This window comes from Phasianus colchicus, chromosome Z (genome assembly GCF_987193195.1).
Source record: "Phasianus colchicus chromosome Z, bPhaCol1.hap1.1, whole genome shotgun sequence".
NCBI lineage: Eukaryota > Metazoa > Chordata > Aves > Galliformes > Phasianidae > Phasianus > Phasianus colchicus.
Window position 1 is genome coordinate 62,670,135 of NC_143476.1, and position 21,242 is coordinate 62,691,376.

The following is a 21,242-nucleotide window of genomic DNA, read 5'->3' on the forward strand; positions in this document are numbered from 1 at the left end:
TAAGATAATGGAAAGCTAAATGTAGTCCCAAAACTCACATCCACATTGTGATACCACATGAAAAATATAAAACGCATGGTTTTATTGCTTGATTATTCAATATCACGCGAGGATCACAGCTTGAAGAGTACTAAAACAGCTAAGAATAGTGATAAAAACTGCTGGGACATGACATTAAAACCTGAAATACCTATTTAGTATTGCTATTTCAAAACACATAACAACTCTTGCAGTCACTGGAATCAAGGGAGCAAAGGTGAGAATTTTTGCTTTCTTTAACTACTTTCAATGAAGATAAAATAACATTTTGAATTTTTTTGCTTGCTTTACTTTGAAGCTGCTAGTTGAAAACTTCATCTTTCATTAAATAGCTCTTTTTTTGACAAGATAAAAACTAGTTATCAATGCTACATCTCATGTTTACTTTTTCAAACAAAGTTGTTTTCATACAAAGTCATTCAGCTTTCTGGAAGATTATCTGGAAAAGGCTAGTGGTCCTTTAAGAGTAAAATTATGAGGGGTACTACTGTTAATTCTGTATCTGCAAGTGCCAAAAGGAGACAGATTTATAGGACTGAAAGGGAACATTATTTAATCTTGGCTTTTGTCAGAAACAGATTTCGCTATGGCAGTACTACCTTCTGATGGACATAAAATATCATTGTATGATAGAAAGTACCCTTTCCTCTTCAGAAAAGTAGCCACTGTCTGCCACAAAGTTTGCGTGGATCTCCATGGCTGACTTTGGAGTCAGGGGCTTCACAGCTGCACTGGCAAGTCTGGTTCCAGGACAGAAGCAACAGCCTGGAAAATATGCACCCATCATTGCACAACCATGAAGTCAGAATGCTCAGTTATGTGCCATCTATCTTAAGGGACTTCTGCTGCTGCTCTGACTGACAAGTGCTTTTACTGTGCTCATCCTGACACCTTACTACCCTTTTACACGAGAGGATCTGATGCACGGAAGATACGTGCTCTGGGCTTCTGAAGAGGCTTATTTGCTAACAGTGCAGTATTCCAAAAGACTTTCTCATCAAAATCCTGCTGTTTGCATCTGGTTCCTATACACTCTTTCTTTTTTTGCAAGAGTTCGATGAGATGGGACATGAAAAGTGAAGACTTTTTCTCAGCTCAGCTCGGAGCTCCCCGGGCACGAAATCTGACCATTCCTTGGGGAGAAATTCTGAGAGCTGCCAAGTACAACCGCGACCGCATGCACCAATACCGCCTCGTAACATCCCTCCTAACAACCTCCTCGAACCGGTAGCCCCAAGCATTTCTTCAGTCGCGCGTAAAACAGTTGTCCCGCTGAAGAAATACTTCAATTTCTGCGAAATCCACTTACCGAGGGAAGTTTTGAGGGAGGGAGACGACGAGCATCACGACTTGCCGAAGTCGGCGGGTCCGGACAGAGAGAAGCAGCGCGGCCCAGCCCTGCCCCGCCCGCTGCCCGCCGGGATGCGCCCCGGGCCGGAGCGGAGTGACGTCACCCTCCCTCTCCACCTCCCCCCGCGTGTGCGTGCGTGGAGTGCGTGTGTGTGTGTGCGTGTGCATGTATTCTTTCAGCGTTGGGTTCGCGTGCCCCTCCAGCTGGCGGGGCAGGCCGGACTGGGCGCTGGCTGCTGCTGTTCCATCCAGGCAGAGCTCGTTGCGTCGCTCGTTCCCTCACTCACTCTGCCAGAGGTCGGCAACAAGCTTTTCCCAACACTCGAGGCCATACATATCCTGCGATCCACACAGCCTAAGAGGATTAAAAACAAACAACAACCAACCACCAACAACATACCGCGCACAAAACAGTGAGAGGAAGAGAGTGCCATCTCCAGCAGCGCGTTCGCCGCACCGCTTGCCCCGCTGCCCCCGTGCTCCCTCGGAGGAGTGGGCGGGCAGGGAGGGGCTGCCGGTGCCGTGGCTCTCGAGGAAGGTTCCCCAGTATTTTTGTACGCCCCGCGCCATCCCCCCTTGATTTTGTTTGCACAGCACTTTTTTTTTTTTTTTTTTTTTTTTTTTCTTCTCCCGGAGGAGGGCCGGTAGAGTTGGAGCCTCGGTGGGCGACCTCGCTGCTATTTGTAGGCAAATGATCTGCTGAAAGAGAGAAGAAGGAAGAAAGAAAGGAAAAAAAGGCGAAGGGGGAAGGAAGAAGGAGAGAGAGGGGGGAGGAGGAGGAGGAGAAGGAGGAGGAGGAGGAGAAGAAGGAGGAGGAGGGGAAACGGAGCAGCGGCTCGGGAACAGAGAGCGCGCCCGGGAGCAGCAGCAGCAGCCACCGCCGCAGGAAGAAGGAGAAAAAAAAGAGCGAAGCGGAGGAGAGGAAAGGAGAGGGGGCGCTCGAAGAAGAGGCAGGCGGAGACCTGGCTCTGCTGGATGCTGGATTTTCGGACTCTCGTTGACTCTCTCCTACTCCTCAGCGCCAGAGTGTGAGACTCACACCCGTGACGGCAGCAGCGGCCGGCGGCTCCACTCGTAGCTGCTGCTGTTGCGGAGCTTGGATTAAATTGGGCGCCTTCGGAGACGAGTGTGAGCAGCAGGAGGAGGTGGCGGCGGGAAGCGGCGGCGGTGGAGGGCGGGCAGGCAGCGGCGCTGGCTGCCGCTGGGACCGGGGAGCCAGCATGACCAGGTAACCGCTCCTCTCCTGACCCATTTTCTCCGCTGCCGCTCCATCGCGGCCACCTCTTTCGGCGCGTTTGTGCGTGCCAGCGCGTTTAAAGATTATATGTGTGCGTGTGTGTGTGCGGATGTGCAGCGCGGCACACGTGTGCCTCGCGCACGGCTCTACCCCGGCTGCCCCGGGGCTCCCCCCAGGCAGCTGCCAGCCCTCTTTCCTCTTCTCTCCTCTGCTCTCCAGTGGGATCCAGCCCAGCAACGAGGCCTGCTCAGGAAACGAGGAGAGTTGTGGTGTGCGGCGGGGGGTGGGGGTAGGATGAGGGCAAGTGATTGATCAGAGTCGACATTTCCACTGAACTGCCACTCTGCCCAGGCAGAGGGTGTGTGTGTGGGGGGGGGGAGACGGGGAGGTCTACATTAATTACGCTTCGGCCGTTTGCTTTGAAGGGAGAATTATGAATTATTGCATTTAATCAGCGCGAAGTAGGGAGGGTGCAGGAGGGATCTGAGGCCAGGCGTCTGCCGTAGCGACGGGCGCGTGGGGCGAGAGGCCGTGAGGGGCTCCTGGCTGCGGTTCGAGGAGAGCTCCCTTCTCCTCCTCCTCCTCCTCCTCCTGTCTCGGCGGAGCAGGGAGGCACGGGGATGCAAAGCTTTGCACTGGTTAGGCTTTTAATTTCTTTGTTTACTCGCCCGAAACCACTTATAAGAGAACACATCGGGTTGAAAACAGCGTTCTTAGCGTTGATGTACGGGCTCGAAGATTTGTTCAGAAAACTTACCAGCTCCCTCTATGAGGACTTCTGCTGCGAGCAGGCTTTCCCAGACCGGCAACAAAACAGTTGTTTCCTTTCACTGAATTCTTTTTTTTTTTCACGTTTTCTCTCTCCCCCCTCCCCTCTTCCCTCCCTCCCTCACAGAATTTTTTGTTTAAGCTGTCGCCACTTACCCTTGCATGTACAGCTTTTGAGTGCCTGCTCCTGCTACTTCTTCAGACTATTGTCATGCGTATGTTATTCTTTTGCCCAGCTTTTGCCCAGCTATTGCCTCGCAGAGGCACGATAGTTTCTTCACGGGGATGATAGTTTTTTGTGTTCCCAGTTCTGACATATGTAAAAGGGTCAGTTCATTTACACAGAGCAGCTAGGGTTTTGCATTTACATGCTCCTTCAGTTGTCATCTTAAACTGCTGTCTTTGAGATGAGTCTGTACATACTGCTTTAGAGTTTCCTGTCTACAGAGATGAGCTTTTCTCATAAAACCCATATTGTCATAAACTTAGAATGTATTATAGGGAGTTACGATTATTGTCTTAGACTTTCAGAGATTGCTTTCACCTTATGTGAATAATAGGGAGGCTTATTGTAAATTTTGTTGCAGAGATAGGAAAAGGTATAGTACATAAAGTATTTGTCCATTCTCTGGTATCTGTTGGTGCTTTCTAATGTTATAATGTTATAATACTTTCTTATTTGGTGTAAAAATGTATAGCATATGATATGACTTTCTGCTTGGTTGGAAGCACACAAAGCTCCTAGAATTCTTAAACAGTGCAACTCTGAAGAAGAAAAGATTCTCCCCTCTCCTAGGCATAATCATATGTACTTGCATTTTACTTCAGATGGCAATTTTTTGGATAGTTTCTCTAAAAATCAGCTTCATGAAATCTGCTATTGCTGGTTTGTTTGTTTGTTTGTTTGTTTGTTTGTTTTTTAATGTGCAAAATTTACTGCTGGTCAGTTTAATAAGTTCAGTTGTCCAATTTTGCCCAGTCAAAATCATTAAGAGCTGTAGATGTATTAGCATGGAATTTTGAAGGGAATGAATTACTTAGAAAGGAAGAGGGATTTAATGAGACTTGTTACAGGAGTAGCTTTCCAATTTTAGTTTTGTCATTTGTGGTAATATGGTGAAATATATTTAGACTTCTTTCAGTGCAGAAATGATGTATAGCTTTTCTATATACAGTTTAAGCGCTGATAGCTTTGTCTAAGTAGAAGACTTCTACTCCAAGAAGGAACGAAGGAATTCATTACTGTTTGTGTGTGCTACAGCAATCTGTAAGGAATAGTGTGGAAAGGAAAACACTGTTTCAGTATTCTTAGACTTCAATAAAGTATCTTAGAATTTACTTTTAGATTCATCAGTCACATTAACTTTAAAATAATAGACAAAGTAATATGAATTAAACATCCTTTTCTGACTGTTATGTAACTCAAATAGCAGCATTGACAGTGAACTAAATGGAGGACAATAAGTCAGTGTTTAGTGCCATGGGATGGTTTGTAAAAGCAGACATGGGAGTGTATGAAAGAATGAAATACCTACAGTTTTTAATCTAGTCAGTGATTCAGCTTTCATTTTTCCAATTGCCCTTCATTTCTACATTTGAATACAGCACAGACAAAAACTACAAAAGCCAGAGTAGGAATCCCTCTTCATCTTCTACTGTGTGTGCTAAGCCACTAGGGGCCTGTATAAACTGCTCTCTTACAGCACATACCAGTACATGGCATATGCTAACACTTTCACCTGACGTTTTTTCCACAGATAACTAACATCAAAAGCAAAGTTGTCACTCACTTATTTCTTAGTAACAAGTGAGACTGCTGTTATTTAGGACATTTATGTATAATCCTGGAGATTTTTACTCTCCTTCATCTGTATGTCCAGTCCTTTATGCTGTCCAATATAGTTTTTTCCTCCTTGCCCTCCTGACTGCTGTGGCAGCTGGGGAAGAATGCTGACTTGGGAGGTGCAAACTTTGGACAAAGTCAGATTTGTATGTATCTGTGTATTTCATATTTTCTGTAAGCTGAGGAAATCAGATTTGTTGCTTTTGTGTTTCTTCTATTAGATTAGTAATGGTACTGTACAATGCAAGTGTAGAGTTAACAGATAAACTAAACAGGATTAGTTTAAGGCGGGAACAGACATAGATTGATGGTGTATATAAACTAGCTTTGTAAGTCTTACACAAGTTTGCAAGTGTGCAGATTCTAAGACTTTGACTAGAGAGTACTCAGCATTTCTGAGGTCTGGGCTGGAGATGAGCTATACATTTTTGAATGTCAGTTTCAGAAATTTAAAGTTGACAAACCATAACATTCTTGAAAGATATTAAGCAATAAAGTCAAGTATACTTACAGTGTTCCATTGTTGATTTTTAGTTTTTTCAAACTGACAAGACAGACAATTTGTAAAAGAGCACAGCTGAAATATTTGCATATTGGATTTCCTTCCAAATAAACTTCCGTTTCTAAGTTCCTTAAAAATTCTTATTTGAAAAGATTTTCAAGCTGCATCAGTGTGAGGTCGTACAATCAAAATGTAGTCTCCTTGTGCTACGTTGTTTTTTAAATAAGCTTTCTTTAAAACTGCGTGTTTCTATATTTCATACAGTGCTGGACCAGTTACAGGAACAGACTTCTTGTCATATTTCTGACAACAATTGTGTAAATATTGACCGAGTTTAGTTTTTTGAAATGTGTGCATTTATGTAAAATCCTGACGGAATTTAATGAAATACACTTTAAAGGTCTTGTGCAAAGGCAAACATCTGAACAAAACTCTAAGTTCTACTGAGTGTCGGTAAACTAAGGTTGTGTGTCCAAAATGTGCGGGTTACGTGCTTCATTTGCCCTTGGAATATCAAAAGAAACAATATAGTACAGGACCATCAACCATCGTGTTTCACTTCAGCATAAGATGAATACAATTTTTTTAACCTTCTGTTTTTTAACACTTGAGGAAAAGGTATTGATAGTGGCAGTTTAAGCTACATAATTCTGTTAGTATTTTAACAAGAGGTTGCTTAGGCTCTAGACCTATTTAACAACAGTTGGTCTCAAATGGTCAACATTCGATATTTTATGAAAACTAAATTTCATATCTGTCTATGTTATCTGCTCAATCATTTTCTTTATAAATGGCCATAAATGAGGCTAGCGAATGAATGTACCGTGGCAATTTGTCAACCTAAGGCTGGAATCCATGTTCTAATAAACTATCAGTGTTTAGTAAATAGGAACAAACAGGAATAGCTGTTTTTCTTGGAGATCTGAAAGTGCCAGTACAATTGAAGAAATCTTACGGTGTATAAAAGAATCGCATGAGAGTGCTTTGCCTGTAAATTCCATTCCAACAAGCTTCACTTCACTCGTTGTTTAAGATGCTGTGCATTGATAGAACCATATGTCTAGTATTGCACAATTTTAGCTCACATTTAAAAATCTCAGATGGCTTTTGGTTTGCAGTTGATAATATTTATTAAAGCATTGCACGTTCATGCCTTCCTATAGAAAACAGACACCAAAAATGCAGCGAGCATAGAGATAAAATAATATGGTTTATTTGCAAATAAAATGGTTACATTGAGTAAATTATTGTATAAATACTGAAAGCGTTGCTACTTAGAAGATCATTATTCATTCCAGTTATTTAAATTCATTCATAGAAGTATCTATTCACAGTAACTGTTCTATTTATCAGTTTATTTTTAAATCTATCAGTAAATCTGTGTAGTCTACACTCTGGCTTACAGTTTAAAGTGTCTTATGCTTAATGCCATGATATCCTTTTCTGTAAGCTCCATAGCACAGTAGCATTTCCCACCAATAAATAAATAAAAAATACACAAATAGTAAGATGATAGTAGGGGCTGATTTTGCAGTAGAGTTCAAAGCATGAAAATACAGGATTTTTGTGAAGATCAAATCCATAAAACACACCTGTGTGTTTTATATCTTCCTCCTGAAAAATTCCTTCGTATAAGACAACAGAAAATGACGGAATTTCAGGCACTTTGTCTTATAATACTTGAGCACATGTCATAATATGCTATAGTGCCTTGTGCTGTACTTCTATATAATTAAACACAACAAAGTTATTTGAGTTTTCCAATAATTTTCTAATTAGGGAATCAGTGCACGGGTATACAAAGTAAGTTGCTGTTTGCAGATGGTCATAATGGTTGTCCCAGTTAGTGCCAGCTGAACTGTTCACATATGTTGAACAGATAATGCATACTGTTGCTCCAAGCAGTTCATCAGATGCGGTAATGCAGGCAAGTGTATTGCTCTTTTTTTTACAGTTTGTAGTGTTCTGGAAATTGCATATCTGCGTGTCAGAGTTTAGTAAGCGATGTGTAAAATCTGACTTTTTAGATGGAAAAATTGGCTGATTCACATAATGAATTTAGTTCGTGCCAACCTGACTGAAACTAACATAGGTCAGGTCCTAAACTGATACAAAATCATATATTTTTCTTGTAAACACGCTCAATCCCACCTTAGTTTCAGTGTCTCAGCTTTGTTCATATACTGGTTTTATCTAAAACCTGGCTTTTTGATACTTGTTTTGACTCAGTGAAGGACAATTCAGATATTCCAGTAACAATATTAAAGGCATTCTGAACTTCATAAAGTAATTGTTTTCTAAGTTTGAACTTGATAATTCCACTTGCTTTACAGTACTGATTAGATTAAAAAATCCATAACTGTTTTTGAACTACCTATAGACTATGTTGTTTTATAAAGCCTTTTCCCAAAATCTGAAATCAGTGCCCAAGAAATAAAGAGATTGCCTCCCCCCGTTCTCCCCCCCCCCCGTTCTCCCCCCCCCCCGTTCTCCCCCCCCCCCGTTCTCCCCCCCCCCCGTTCTCCCCCCCCCCCGTTCTCCCCCCCCCCCGTTCTCCCCCCCCCCGTTCTCCCCCCCCCCCCGTTCTCCCCCCCCCCCGTTCTCCCCCCCCCCGTTCTCCCCCCCCCCGTTCTCCCCCCCCCCCGTTCTCCCCCCTCCCCGTTCTCCCCCCCCCCGTTCTCCCCCCCCCCGTTCTCCCCCCCCCCCGTTCTCCCCCCCCCCGTTCTCCCCCCCCCCGTTCTCCCCCCCCCCGTTCTCCCCCCCCCCGTTCTCCCCCTCCGTTCTCCCCCTCCGTTCTCCCCCCCCTTCTCTCCTGTAATTTTCAAATTTGAGATTTCTGCATCCTTTATAAAAATGAGGAACATATCCTTTACTAAAGCTAAAACACAATTCTTTTTACTTTATTATTATTTTTTATCAGGAGTAATCTTATTAAAGTTACTAAAATATGTAGGAAATATACATACTTTTTTCTTTTTTTCTTTATGCCAGAAAGGATTTAATGAGAAAGACGTGTGTCACAATTACTTGCAATGATACAAAGATAAGATTATTTTATCTGTGTTCACTTGAATAATTAAACATCTGTGAATCATATTTATAATTTCTTTTTCTTTTTACTGTTCTTAAAGGAAAGAGTTTCTTCCTATCTGGAATTTATTATACACAGGGGATGTCTTTCTTAAAAAGACAGTTTATAAATGTAAGACCAGAAATTTTCTGCTTAGATTTTCAGTGCTATGAACATGAGCTGCATAATTTCCTTACATTTTATGGTATATTTTATTGAAATCCTCTTTACAGGTGTACTGTCTATTAAAGTATAAATTTGTTTTTTTGTTTGTTTTTTTGTTTTTATCAATAAGCTATATTTTGCATACAAGAAGAATCGAATTTTAAAAGCATTGTTTCTGTTCACTAGATTAGAGTTTTGTCTGCTTATGTGTAGATGAAAGTCATTAGTTTGGCTTGGAGTACACACAGTACGAGTTTTCTAAAACACTATTCAGAAAGTAGGGCAGGAAGATTTATTTATTTATTTATTTATTTTTCTTTGGGATAATAGTGTATCTTAGAAAGCTGCTTAACTACTGCCCAGTGCAGCTGTCCTTCACTGAAAGATTAGGTTTCAGGAGCAATGATGGATGTTGAATGCCTGCAGCCAGTTGTGGGGTTTGCTCTGAGGTCAGTGATACTGATGGAGGATAGGAATTTACAGTCTTATGTCTTTACACCAACATTTCTGAGGAAAAAAGAAATAAGCACATTCATTGCACTTCAGAAAGCAACTTGTTTTAGTGAGAAAATGTGAGTATATTTGAGAATAATATGGACAATTCTAGTAATGAGAGTGCTCTTTTGTTTCAAAGAAACACCCAGAAATAGCAATAAAAGCTAACTACAGTAATGTGACTTTATTTAGAATAAAAACGTAAAGTCTCAGTTCTGTATGAAAGCATTTGAAGTGTACACTGTTGATTTGTTAATTCTGTTGCTTCAGATATGCTAGTTACCCAGATTGAATGTTCCCTTTTTTTCATCTAAAAAATTGATGTATAATTTTGTGGAAAAAAAAGTTAGTTGTCACCAGCAAGTGTAACTAAGGCAAACTGTATATTCATTGGTGATGAAAACATAGACATAGTATTTGGTTTTATATTTGTTTTGTGTGCATATCACAGTGCCTGTTTTGATCACGATGGATAAATTGGATAGTTCTGACTCAAACTTTTAGAATAATTCATTAAAATGAGACTTTCAGACTTTGTTTTATTTATAAACTACCCACCTTCCCTGAACTATTGCAGTTTGCTCAAGAGTTATGGTGATACAATTAACTTACTTAATGAATGTTGGTAAAGAAAGGAGCTCAACTAAATATTATGTTATTTGTTATGTTAGCAAACTTTCTTGAGTTGTTTGTATTAATTTCTACCTTAATAGCATAGAGAGATTTTTCCTTCATGCTTTAGAATGGCTGTCCTAATAGGCTCAAAGCCATCAGTGCTGGTGAAAAAGATTTCCTTTGGCAGTAGCATTGTGTCGATCAGACCCTTTGTGCTTTTTCTTACATGACAGCAGCTTTTATTTCAGGTAATCTTAGCAGTGATAAATTCAAATATGGAGAAGAAAGCTTAATAAAACATTTGTTGAATTGATTTATACTATCTCATAAATTAGGTAATAAAATGCATTTTGTTGGAAAGAAATATGAATCCACCAAGAATCATTTTGAACAGTATGCATTGTGGAAATGGAATTTTGCCAGATGCCTATGTATTCTACTTACTGGCAGGATGCCATCAACTTTATTTGGAAAACTGTCATTGCTTAAGTAATAAATATTCACTATTTAAATATTTATTTTACTATAAATAACAGATGGGCTCTTTGATCAGTTGTTGTGGTTCTTCTTTGTTTAGGGTTTTTTTTTTTTTTTTTTTTTTTTTCATTTTTAGCCTATTTCACTAAGAATGGGAATTTGTCAAATTATCATTAAGTGCATCAATTATCTATTCTTGATTAGTAGAATTTTTCAAACATCAAAATAATTTTGCTAGCCTAGCTTGAAATGTATGGTATTTTTGGATATTGTTTTTGCTTTTTGTGAGAAGCCTTGATGTTTTCTATTTTCCAGCCATTTGGAAGAAATTTTTTTAACATTAATCTAAAGAAATATGTATTTTAGCTGGCATTTGAGATACTCCAGCACATTTTTTTTTTCTTTTTCGGTTAAAAAGAAGTGGATATTTTTTAATGGATAAGCCAAATCTACAGAATTTGCATGTTTTCTATTTAACATTTTCAAAAGCTACCTTAAATAGTCACATGGAGTTTCAGTATCCTGACTAGATGAAAATTTTAAATATATCAAAGGCAGAAGGTAAATCTAACAAGTGGTAGTAAATGCCTGCAGGAGTAAACGTACCTCTGTAAGAATCCTAACATTTCTTTGATTTCATTTTACAGCATTACAGCGACTGGTTAAAAAACAGTGTTAAGGCTGTATCACTAGTATTTCAGTTAATTGGAAAATTTGTGGTCAGTTTTTGGGCTACATAGAATAAATGTTGTATATGCCTAAAACCAACATGCTTTTTTTCCAGCTTTTTGGCAGTATTTGATGGAATAAATATGTGTCTTTCTAGACAATGTAATCTCTAAAAGAACACTTAATAGGAATGCATTCCTGGCTGATTTATTCATAGGATTGCTTTATTATTATTGCACAAGGGTAATCTTATTCTAAAGGTATTAGAACACATGAAAATAACTACTGGACTTCCAGTAGTAATACTCTATCTTTGAGCAAGGCTGTTATATAATATCAGTCTATATTTCTTCAATCTAGAGGAAATATATTTATTTAAGGTGCAGTGGCCTTAAAACAGTGTTGTTTCATCCTTGCTGATCTCTGCAGAACTCTGTTGGAGAGAACAGGGGGAGTTTAATAAGGAAGTTAAAAAAGATTACGAGTTATGTGAGGTAGAAAGGTATGGTGGGAATTTTACTGTGAGTTGTACGAGTCCAGGGCTTAATATTGTTTTAATAGATTTGTTCTTAAGCTATGGTACTGATAGGAATGCTCCATTTGTAGGTTTTTGGCTTTTTTTTTTTTTTTTTTGGTAAGAATGTGAGGAACATGTCATTGTGATGTAAAATTGTTGGTTTCCTAAGTTAACTTCATACTACAGGCACCGATCAGGAAATTAGGTGGAGATATTTTCAGCGTTTTGTATCTGTGATCTCTGTTGCTCAGATCTGTTTTATTTTTAGTATGAAAGAACACTTGAGGATGTTGAGGAGCTCTGGGATATGAAGAAACCTGAATTCACCCACTCAAAAGAGTAGAGTATAATTTTGCAGCCTCAGAAATTTCTCATTAAATTGCAGATTTTATTGCTGTGACTGGGAGCGTCCCTTCCCTGCATCTTCTTTCCCCAAGTTTTCTCCTCCCTGTTTTCACATTTATGAAAGCGTTTCATCTAGTGATCTTCTGTATGGAAAATGATGAATTCCAGTCTTTATATGTTCGTGAGGAAACACTGATACCTATTTAATTCCAAGTTTTCCATACTGTAAATTTTTCTCAAGTTTGAGTCTTTAGACATCTTTCAAAGGTAGGTAAAGACTATAGCAGTCTTTATTTCTCATTGTTAGATCATATATAACATTGTGAACTCTTGATAATTATGTTGTCTTAATCTCAGAATGTTATCTAATTTAGCATTTTGGTGCTCTATTTGTTATTTCCTAGAAATCCCCCTGAAGAGGGATCTTCATTAGGACCTCAGAGGCTTCTCTTATGTTTTCTACATCTTCTTCTAAGTATTATACTCTTGTCTTTTGTACATTTTCTACATCTTTTACTTATTTACAGATATCTAACTAAGTATATCTATCTGACTAATCAGAGATATCTAGAAAACAATTTTTCAGTGTAGACATTTCTCTCCACTGGCTTCAGGTAACATGTATACTTGTACACATGTGCTTTTGTTAAAGTGTTTCAAGAACTCTTGGCTCTCTATTATTAAAAAAAAAAAAAAAAAAAAAAAAGTTGTGTTCTCTGTTATGTCTTGGATATGACAACATTACCCTTTGTTTCCCTTTTACTTTCTCAAAAACTTCCTATTTTTCATATCAGAAGGCTGTACACACTAACTCAATGTGAGTGAGCAATGTGTGCTTGCAGCTCATAGTGCCAGCCAGATCCTGGGCTGCATCAGGAGAAATGGGGCCAGCAAGTCAAAAGAGCTCTTTCTGCCCCTCTACTTTGGTTTTTAGAAGCCCCTACCTGCAGTACTGCATCCAGTTCTGGGGTTCTTAGCATGAAAAGAAAGTTGAGTTGTTGGAGTAGGTTTAGAGTAAGGCCACAAAGATTATCAGAAAGCTGAAGCACCTCCTTTATGAATACAGGCTTAAGAGAGCTGAGGTTTTTCAGCCTGGAGAAGACTCTGGAGGGACATTATAGCAGCCTTCCAGTACCTGAAGGGTACCTGCAGGAAAGTTGAGAATGTATTTATTTATTAATTTACTTGACAGTGTTCCCCACAACATCCTCACGAAGAAGCTGGCTGCCCATGGTTTGGATAAGCATACACTCTGCTGAGTGAAACACTGGCTGGATGTCCAGACCCAAAAAGTTGTGTTCAATGGAGTTAAATCCAGTTGGTGGCCAGTCACAAGTGGCGTCCCTTAGGGCTTTGTACTGAGGCCACCCCTGTTTAACATCTTAATTGATGATACTGATGAGGGGATTGAGTGCACACTCAGTGAGTTTGTAGAGGACACCAAATTGGGATGGAGTGTTGAACTGCCAGAGGATAGAAAGGCACTATAGAGGGACCTGGATAGACTGGGTCAATAGGCCAAGGTAATTCGTATGAATTTCAATAGGACCAAGTGTTGGGTCCTGCATTTTGGTCACAAAAACCCCAGGCAACATTACAGGCTTGGGGAGGAGTGGCTGGAAAGCTGCCTGACAGTAAAGGGTCTTGGTGTACTGATGGACAGTCAGTTGAATATGAGCCAGGAGTGTGCCCAGATGGTCAAGAATGCCAGTGGCATCCTGGCTTGTATCCGGAATGGTGTGATGAGCAGGAAAGAAATCCCGCCCCTGTACTCGGCACTGGTGAGGCCCCACTTCAAGTGCTGTGTTCAGTTTTGGGCATCTCAGTACAGAAAGGACATTGAGGTGCTGGAGCAGGTCCAAAGAAGGGCAACAAGGCTGGTGAAGGGCTTGGAGGATATGCCCTATGACAAGCAACTGAAGGAACTAAGGCTGTTTAGTCTGGAAAAAAAGAGGCTGAGGGGAGACCTTATTACTCTCGTCAAGTATGTGAAAGGTGATTGCAGTGAAAGCGAGATTGGTCTCTGCTCACTGGTGAGAAGGGTGACAGAATGAGGGGAAATGGCCTTAAGTTGCACCAGGGTGCTTTTAGGTTGGATATCAGGAAGAATTTCTTTACAGAAAGGGTTGTTAAGCACTGGAATAGGCTGCCCAGGGAGGTGGTTGAGTCACCATCCCTGAATGTGTTTAAAATCCATTTGGATGAGGTGCTCAGGGACATGATTTAGTGGTGGGTTGTTAGTTAGAGTAGTGTGGTTAGGTTGTGGTTGGACGACAGATAAGTAGACCTGCTTGATGTAACAGTTCTTTGGCTTTTTGTGTCTGGAAAACTCAAGTATAATAACAATAAAAAAATCCTCAGTGCCATTTTTGTGTCTGAGTCTCTAGATTCAGGGATAAGATATTTAAATTTACTTCTGCATAATAACTCCTGTGCAGATGTTGCATTACAAGTATTTGTACTATTCAGATAAACTTTGTTTTCTTCTGACTGAGGGAAGAAGTTTATTTTGAGACACAGTGCTGATTAGTTATTGTCAAAGATGACTTATAAAAGAGCTGGAAGTTCACATTCCTGTTAGATATTTCTGGAGAATAGGTTCCCATGCTTTCAAGCTCACTTAAATTCCCAATTCTCCATGCAAAATAAGGGCAATGAGTTTTTGAGGGGAGAACATGACTTTATTTCTTGAATCTTCCATTTTATTGACAGGCATAATTTATTAGACACTGTTGTATCCACTGTTTCTTAGCATGGTATGTTACTTTTTTAAAAATAAATTTGAGAATATTAAGGTATGTTCTTGCTGTTCTTACTTCACCTTGATATTCCACCTACTGAGTTTCTGAGATTATACTAGTTTTTAACAATGGATGCTTTCCTTGACTTTTCCTGTATTTAGGGAATAAAGATTTTCCTGCTTTTTTTTTTTTTTTTTTTTTTTTTTCCAAGTAGATTATTGCTTCCTCTGAAGCTATAGTTTTATTACTGGATTTTTAGTGTTGACTGGAGTTGTATTTAGTTAGTAATTTTGTTATGGCCTTCTGGCAACTTTCAGGGGTGAGTTAAATTTTCAGCTGCTGGAGGAAAACTGAGGGAGTAGAATTCTGCTAGGTATGGAGTTGTGAAGGCTGAAAATTTACATTTTGCTGAGAGTGTAGATACATTTTTAACAGATATTTTCGTTTCCCCCTTTTGTGTGTGTGTGTGTGTGTGTGGTTAAAGTTTGTCTTAGTCTATGTAAAGTCTGAGGCTTCTTTCAGAATTAAGTTTTCGACCCTTTGGACATTGTGTTCTATTCTTGCACAGTTTCAGACTTCTTATCTTACAGAGACCAAATAGAAATATTTCTCACTGAGACTTCATAATTCAGAATATGCAGCAAATTTCATCAGTGTTATGTCTTTTTCCAGATAGTTCATATATTTAGTGGATTAACATTTTGATTTTTCAGTTCTTAGTTTCCTAATGCACACTGTTTCATTTTTCTGCGTTTGAACTAGATGAAAGCAATAACATCCGGTTTTTCTTGTCCTTATAATCTTCCTCTCTTTTGATACAGTGCTGATGCTTTTTCTGTTTTTCTTAGTTGTGTGTAGATTGAAAGACAGAAGCTTTGTCTCGAATAATTCTTCCAGTAATATTTCCCTGAAGATATTAGAATACTCTATAGAAAATTCTGAGTCTTCCTTAGAAGTACTGTGAAAATATCTTTTAGGTTCAGCAATTCCCTTACAAATTTTTTCTGTCAGAGCAGGATGACTATTTTCTGATAGTTCTTAAACTATTGTATAGGTGAAGGGTATCCTCAAAATACTGTGACTTCCTTATCAGTTTATCAGAACTATATATTTTCTGGATATTTTGCTAATTGTATGGCAAGCTTAAATTAAAAGTTACAGCTCTGAGAGGATTTAGCATGTGACTGCTATTCAAATAACTACTGATCATTTAACTAGCTTCAGTGGAGTAAGCTGATGTCCAATTGCTTTGATAACAGTCTCAAATTACTTCATATTCTCAGATGGGCAGAATCTTAGATCTTATGTGGAATACACAATCAGGCAATCTTCATATATAGCTATATGTTTCCTTATTAAGCGTCTAGGTTTGTTGGTGTACAAAATACATGCTTCTGTATTATTATCTTTTACTTGAGCTACCAAAAATAGTTCTGCATTTTCAGAATGACTCAGAGGCGTGAAGAAATTGTACACTTATGCATCACAAATTCACTGTCCAGACAGATAGATTATGGAGGTGTGCAGAATGATGAAAATTAGTCCAGTTAGCTGTGCTTCATAAAAATCCTGTTACTGTTTCTTCCATTTTACATGAGAGTATCCTTCTAGGCATCTTCAGTGGTTTACAATCCTCAACTTACTGTTTTGTGTCTTTGCCTATCAGTAGGAATATTACAGATAAAAAGATCTGGTTGTAAAATACTCTAATTTTCTCTTGTTATCTTTCACTAATTATCTGGAAATACAGCTCTAGGTGTCGAGAGTCATGCAGTCTCTCTGAATTCCCTGTAAAAATACAGAATATTCCTGTCTGCTTCTAATGTTAAGCACCTCAAATCAGATTGGAAATCCATATAGCTGTTTTGAGTGTTAAGAAGATAATTTTCTGTTGTAGATTAATGAAGGACTATTTTTAAATGAACTTCATTATGGAAGGACAGACCTGGTGCATGAGGACTTCTTGGTAATAAGAACCATTTGCTGCATATGGCTCACTTTATGCAAATACTCACAATATATCAAATAGATTTAATTGTACATCAGGTTCACAGGAGCTAGTTCTTCATCCTGTCATCCTATAGAGTAAAAAACATATATGAAAATATGGAAACATATATTTGAAAAAATAATCAAGAACAGAAAAGATAATGACATATGCTTAATTTAATACTGAATTCAGTAGGGAAGGTAGAGTCACATGCGCACCTATTATCTATTAACCACATAGTAACTTCACCCATATATAACATCATTGTTATCCACAGTCTTCTCTGTTGGCTTAAAAAAAACCAAACAAATAACAAAAAAAACCCCAAACATATACTTGATCTAAAAGTAAGCATGTGGCTTATATATGACATCTTTTTTTGTTGTTCTGCTTTTAGGACTATAAAAACATGCTTCTCCCTGCAGTCAGATTTTGGTAGGGTCTAGAAAGATTTTTGTCAAGACAGTTCTGCATTCAGGTAAATTAAAGTCGTTGTAAGTGCTTTAGGGATTACTGTATCAATGAACATCTTTTCATATAACGTTTTCATTGCTGGATACTGAAATGTATTCAGAAGTTGTTTTACAAGGTGTCAGTAAGACTGTGTTAAGTATGTGTATGTTTGTTTGTTTAATTTTTATTCCTTAACTGCAGTTTGTATTCAGTGCACATTTTAGCTTTCTGAAGACTGAAAATGCTTTTCATTTTTTCCTTTTATCTGTCATGCTGCTTGAATCATTTTACTGGACACTAGTAAAGTAGGAAATTGACACCAGTAAATTACAACTTTTATCTATTTATGGCTGTCAAAAAAATGCTAAGGGAAAAGTAGAACATGGCTTCTATAAAACCTAGATATTTATAAAGCAATTTATACCAAATTAGTATATGTAAACTGTCTTGTCTTTGGAAGTTTTCACATAGGATTAGAACGTTTACAGTTGAACTGACTCATAAAAATAATGGAAAATTGAGACACACAGATTCATATTTTAAAATTGATAGAAATCTTTCCCTAGTAAGTGAAAAGCATCATGATTATTACAAACAGATGAAATTATTTTCTTACCTTTTAGTCATGAGATCTTATGCATGTGTACGCATGTACACACAGACAAATACACACACATAAACAATTGTAATTTCATTTTGGCTTAAGATGTTGTGTACATTAGATTTTGATGCTCTGTCTTAATAGCATAAAATTTTGGTATTTTTAATTTTTTTTTTTTTTTAATCAGTGTGACATATAAGATACTGTCATTTCTTCGAGTGCTTCTCACATGCATCCTCACATAGATTAACGTTAGACATTTTATGTTTAGATCAAAAGTTAGATCACTCTACTTCTCTGACTGTTAGATGGTGAATCATGCATTTTGTTATTTTTCTTTTCCCATACATTCCATCTTCCCTGCTTTCCTCACGGTTTTTAATAATATCTCTGTAATGGGTCAGTATTTCTCATTTTGATGCTTTCAGTGAATGTATTCTCCGTGATTATTGTGGGCTCACACTAATTAGATGTTTCACGTCACAGAGTTCTTTGTGTCAGAATGTATTTGGTCCTTGCTAGAATGTGGTGAAAAGTTTTGCCTAAATTTGATTTAGGAGTCTTTGCTGAGATATACAAAATTGCCTAATTCTTCAGTAGTGCAGACTTTGGGAAAAACTGCCAATGACTGATACTGTTAGGTCTGGACTGCACAGTGTTTATATGATCTTGTGTAAAAGGAGCGACAGCTAGAGAAGTGTTTTGCTGGTGCTACTATAACTCTTACTGTGAATGAACTGTCAGTTGAATGATGTACAAAACAAATTTTCAATTTCTATGTAGATATCTAGATTTAAATACTTTAATTATTAGTGTTTCAGTGTATAGATATCAATTAAATGTAATTAAGACACTTATTGAGCACAAGATAGCAAGAGGCGGTTGAGACTAAGTCTCAAAATTTCTTAGCAGTTTCCATATAAATTAATTAGTTTGGGGAAAATTTTCTCCATATAGCTTTTTACCTTTAGTTTGTTTAGTGATCCAGTGTTGCAGTAATACGCATTAATGATTACAACTTTCAGGTTTTTTTTTTTTTTTTTTTAATTGTTGTTCTGAATTTGGACTGAACATTTTGAAGCTCAAATTACTGTTTAAAGTTCCTGAAAATAAAATCAGAATTCATACTCACGCATTAACGTTTTAAACAGAAATGTTCCCCGACTGATGTGACACTTCAGATTTCTTTAATTTCTCAGCAAATATCTTCCCTTCTCTGAATTACAGAATTAAAGAATGGCCAGGGTTGGAAGGGACCTCAAGGATCATGAATATCAAACCCCCCTGCCACATGCCAGGCCACCAATCTCCCCATTTAATGCTAGACCTAATGCTAGGCTACCCAGGGCCAGCCTCTCTGGGCAGCCTGTTCCAGCACCTCACCACTCTCTCTGTGAAGAACTTCCCCCCTTAATCTCCCCTCCCTCAACTTAAAACCATTTCCCCTCATCCTGCAGTTATCTACCCTTTTGAAGAGTTGATTCCCCTCCTGTTTGTAGGCTCCCTTTAGGTATTGAAATATTGCAATGAGGTCACCCTGCAACCTTCTTTTCTCCAGGCTGAACAAGCCCAGCTCCTTCAGCCTGTCTTCATAGGGGAGGTGCTCCAGTCCCCTGATCATCTTCGTGCCCCTCCTTTGGACCCTCTCCAACATCTCCCTGTCTTTTTTTGTACTGGGGGCTCCACACTTAAACACAGTACTCCAGATGGGGCCTTACAAGAGCAGAGTAGAGGGGAACAATCATCTCCCTGTCCCTGCTGGTCACCCCTCTTCTGATGGAGTCCAGGATACCATTTGCCTTCCGAGCTGCAGGTGCACACTGCTGGTTCATATTAAGTCTTTCATCTATCAAGACCCCCAGGTCCTTCTCCACAGGGCTGCTCTCAAGGACCACTTCTTCCAGTCTGTATGGATGTCTGGGATTCCTCCCACCCAAGTGCAAAACTCTGCACTTTGACATGTTGAACCTCATCAGGTTCACCCGGGCCCACCTTTCTAGCCTCTCGAGGTCCCCCTGAATGGCATTCCTTCCTTCAACTGTGTCGACCGCACCACTCAGCTTGGTGTCGTCAGCAAACTTGCTGAGGGTGCACTCAATTCCATCATCAATTTCACTGATAAAGATGTTAAAGAGCAGCAGTCCCAGGACCGACCCCTGGCGGACGCCGCTCATTACTGGCCTCTTGTGCACCTGTGCATAGAGCCATTGATGACCACCCTCTGTCTGCGGCCTTCCAACCAGTTTCTTATCCATCGAGTGGTCAATTACATCAATGGTGTAGAACTTTGTCAGCTTTGTGTTAATTTTGTTCTTTTTCTTCCATTTTTTTATCTTTTCGTATATGGATTTTAAAATAATATTAAAAATCCCAGCATATGTTTGTTTTCATCATGCATATTTACTCATTATGTCCCAGCTGTAAAGTAGATATGCCTGAAGTGTCACTGCTTTGCATATATAACAAAGTAAAATATACTTTTATTTGCATATTACACTGAAATCATGTAAAAATTTGAGATTTTTCTGCAACAGGCCACTCAGGATAAGGTTGTTCTTTATTCTTTTTTTTCTTTCTTGTTTGATTTAAGTAAATTATTCTGGAATGCATGTTGTATTGACAGAGTACTCTGATGCCTAATGTTACTTCAGACTAATTCGTTGTTTGGTCATCCTAATTCCATTTCAATAAGGAAGGAATACATAATGTACAGAAACATTCTCAAAAGATAAATACTTCTAAAATCTTGGCAAATTGCATGTGATATCAGAAATTTAATTTCTCATGCCAGATGAACCCCAGGAAGCGGTAGAGCCTTTGGCTTCCAGGCACACAATTGATGAATACATAAGTTGTTCCATAAGTAACATCACCTATTTATCTCTGTAGAAACGACAGATAGAAAGAGCAAATTCTCAGCTGCAAGACGTTGTTTTGCAACATAGTTACCACCATATAGCTATGCATTTTCACTAATGATGAGCAAGAGCCTGCATACCATGCTCACAAAAATCTGCACCAGTAGAGATGATCCACTGTTTCACAGCTGGCTGTGATGGTGTAGTTGCTAGGAAAACACTGCCCACACAGTCCATCATTCATGGATGTGAACAGAAGGAAGTCAGAAAGCTCCAAGTCTTTACTAACCAGTGGGTATTGGTAGGTCCAGCCAGGATTGGCTGTGTGCTCCATGGTCTTCAGATTGGTATGAAGCCTAATTGTGTTGCAAGACAAAAGCTATTTTCTTTTGTGTCCTGACTGGACGCTTGTGCTTTCAGCTTAGTCATCACTTCAATGTAGAGGTCAGAGCTGATGGTTTGTTCAGGCTCTAGGAAATCCAGAAGGATCACTCCTTTCCTATTCCA

General features: G+C 39.0%; 1 protein-coding gene across 6 annotated transcripts in view; it reads left to right on the forward strand.

Moving 5' to 3' along the window:
• The first annotated feature begins 2,006 nt into the window (after positions 1-2,006).
• PTPRD (protein tyrosine phosphatase receptor type D) overlaps positions 2,007-21,242 on the forward strand; it is a 353,935-nt gene continuing 334,699 nt past the window's right edge. For all 6 annotated transcript variants that reach the window (XM_090132663.1, XM_090132658.1, XM_090132659.1 and 3 more), the window contains exon 1: positions 2,007-2,617. The gene's annotated coding sequence lies outside the window, so the exon portion shown is untranslated. The remainder of the gene's footprint in view (positions 2,618-21,242) is intronic.